The sequence below is a fragment of the Oncorhynchus mykiss genome, chromosome 21 (genome assembly GCF_057628025.1).
Source record: "Oncorhynchus mykiss isolate SJ-2025 chromosome 21, ASM5762802v1, whole genome shotgun sequence".
Classification (NCBI taxonomy): Eukaryota; Metazoa; Chordata; class Actinopteri; order Salmoniformes; family Salmonidae; genus Oncorhynchus; species Oncorhynchus mykiss.
Window position 1 is genome coordinate 1420001 of NC_143042.1, and position 2500 is coordinate 1422500.

Consider the following 2500-nt stretch of genomic DNA (forward strand, 5'->3'; position numbering starts at 1 on the left):
TATTTGGCTTACAGTGGTGATACAGTAACCACTGAAGAAGTAGGAAGACCTCTCTCTCTCTCTCTCTCTCTCTCTCTCTCTCTCTCTCTCTCTCTCTCAATTCAATGGCTTTATTGGCATGGGAAACATATGTTAACATTGCCAAAGCAAGTGAGGTAGATAATATATAAAGTGAATATATAAAGTGAAATAAACAATAAAAATTAACAGTTACACATACAGAAGTTTCAAAACAATAAAGACATTACAAATGTCTTATATATATATACAGTGTTTTAACAATGTACAAATGGTTAAAGGACACAAGATAAAATAAATAAGCATAAATATGGGTTGTATTTACAATGGTGTTTGTTCTTCACTGGTTGCCCTTTTCTCGTGGCAACAGGTCACAAATCTTGCTGCTGTGATGCACACTGTGGAATTTCCCCCAGTAGATATGGGAGTTTATCAAAATTGGATTTGTTTTCGAATTCTTTGTGGATCTGTGTAATCTGAGGGAAATATGTCTCTCTAATATGGTCATACATTTGGCAGGAGGTTAGGAAGTGCAGCTCAGTTTCCACCTCATTTTGTGGGCAGTGGGCACATAGCCTGTCTTCTCTTGAGAGCCATGTCTGCCTACGGCGGCCTTTCTCAATAGCAAGGCTATGCTCACTGAGTCTGTACATAGTCAAGGCTTTCCTTAATTTTGGGTCAGTCACAGTGGTCAGGTATTCTGACGCTGTGTACTCTCTGTGTAGGGCCAAATAGCATTCTAGTTTGCTCTGTTTTTTTGTTAATTCTTTCCAATGTGTCAAGTAATTATCTTTTTGTTTTCTCATGATTTGGTTGGGTCTAATTGTGCTGATGTCCTGGGGCTCTGTAGGGTGTGTTTGTGTTTGTGAACAGAGCCCCAGGACCAGCTTGCTTAGGGGACTCTTCTCCAGGTTCATCATTCTGTAGGTGATGGCTTTGTTATGGAAGGTTTGGGAATCACTTCCTTTTTGGTGGTTGTAGAATTTAACGGCTCTTTTCTGGATTTTGATAATTAGTGGGTATCGGCCTAATTCTGCTCTGCATGCATTATTTGGTGTTCTACGTTGTACACGGAGGATATTTTTGCAGAATTCTGCGTGCAGAGTCTCAATTTGGTGTTTGTCCCATTTTGTGAAGTCTTGGTTGGTGAGCGGACCCCAGACCTCACAAACATCTCTCTCTTTCTCTCTCTCTCTCTCTCTCTAATTCAATTCAATTCAAGGGGCTTTATTGGCATGGGAAACATGTGTTAACATTGCCAAAGCAAGTGAGGTAGATAATATACAAAAGTGAAATAAACAATACAAATTAACAGTAAATATTACACATACAGACATTTCAGAACAATAAAGACATTACAAATGTCATATTATACACACACACATATATATATATATATATATATATATACAGTGTTGTAACAATGTACAAATGGTTAAAGGGAAAATAAATAAGCATAAATATAGGTTGTATTTACAATGGTGTTTGTTCTTCACTGGTTGACCTTTTCTCGTGGCAACAGGTCACAAATCTTGCTGCTGTGATGCACACTGTGGAATTTCCCCCAGTAGATATGGGAGTTTATCAAAATTGGATTTGTTTTCGAATTCTTTGTGGGTCTGTGTAATCTGAGGGAAATATGTATCTCTAATATGGTCATACGTTGGACAGGAGGTTAGGAAGACATAGCCTGTCTTCTCTTGAGAGCCATGTCTGCCTATGGCGGCCTTTCTCAATAGCAAGGCTATGTTCACTGAGTCTGTACATAGTAAAATATTTCCTTAATTTTGGGTCAGTCCCAGTGGTCAGGTATTCTGCCACTGTGTAATCTCTGTTTACGGCCAAATAGCATTCTAGTTTGTTTAGTTTAGCTCTGTTTTTCTTTCCAATGTGTCATATAATTCTCTTTTTGTTTTCTCATGATGTGGTTAGGTCTAATTGTGTTGCTGTCCTGGGGCTCTAAGGGGCTCTGTTTGTGTTGTGTTTCTCTCTCTGTCCCTCTTCATCTCTCTCTCTCTCTCTGTCCCTCTTCATCTCTCTCCCTCTCTGCCTCTCTCCCTCTCTGCCTTTCTCCCTCCCTCTCGGGCTTCAATCGGAAGTCCAAACCTGGAAACACACCGGAGACACAGAGACTACAGAGAACACACACACACACACACACGGAACATACACACAACACACACACACACACACAGAACACAAACACACACAGAACACACACACATACAGAACACACACACATACAGAACACACACACACAGAGCAAACACAGAACACACACACACATATAGAACAAACACACACACACACACAGATACAGAATAAACACACACACACGGAACACACACACACGGAACACATACAAAACACACACACACAGAACACATACAAAACACACACACACACACACAGAACACATACACACACACAGAACAGATACACACATACAGAACACACACACAGTCACAGATGGCAACACAGA

The 2500-nt window shown here is 40.1% G+C and overlaps 1 protein-coding gene across 6 annotated transcripts in view; it reads right to left on the reverse strand.

The window, feature by feature from the left end:
- The window catches only part of LOC110513868 (ELKS/Rab6-interacting/CAST family member 1), a 541524-nt gene that overhangs the window by 519411 nt on the left and 19613 nt on the right, over nucleotides 1-2500 (reverse strand). The window lies entirely within an intron of this gene.